Source organism: Nestor notabilis, unplaced genomic scaffold (assembly GCF_000696875.1).
Source record: "Nestor notabilis isolate BGI_N333 unplaced genomic scaffold, ASM69687v1 scaffold29677, whole genome shotgun sequence".
Lineage (NCBI taxonomy): Eukaryota > Metazoa > Chordata > Aves > Psittaciformes > Psittacidae > Nestor > Nestor notabilis.
The window spans coordinates 3,579-4,228 of record NW_009935626.1 but is presented as its reverse complement, the minus strand read 5'-3'; positions in this window follow the sequence as shown (position 1 = coordinate 4,228).

Here is a 650-nt window from a genome sequence, read left to right as displayed (position 1 = left end):
GGATTCTGGGGTCCCCTGAGCACCCCATGTTCCTGATGGGCACCCCAGCTTCCCATGGTCACTCCACGTTCCTGGTGGGCACCCCATGTCCTTGCCAAGCACCCCAGGTTCCCCCGGGCACCCCACTCTCCTGCCCTCCCCCCCAGCCTAACACTGCTAAATCCCTGCTGGGTCCCACAGGCCCCCGAGCAGCCCATGTCCCTGCCGGGACTCCAAGCACCCACATCCCCAAGGAGTGCCTGTTCCCCCTACATGGCTGTGGGTCGAGCTGGGGCAGTGCTATCAGGGACAGCAGCACCCTGGGGTGGGAGATAAGGGGGCCTTGGCCGGGCGCTGCCCCCCAGCCCTGCCCCATTCCCCAGCGGGGAGCGGCAGGCCACCATGAGGATGAGAGGCCCCAGAGGGACCTGGGTGTTTGGCTCCCAGCCCATCCCTCCCATGCCCCTCCCTGCTCCGGGGTGGGGGGACACGGGGCCCCCCCACATCTGGCATCAGGCTGTTCTCTTGGGGTCCCCACACCTCAGTTCACTCTATCCCAGGGAGTTGTGGGGATGCTGGGACCCCCCCATGCTTCGTGGGTGCTGGGTACCCCCATTCTTCATGGGTGCTTCGATGCCCCCAAGCGTCATGGGTGCTCCGTGCCTCAGTTT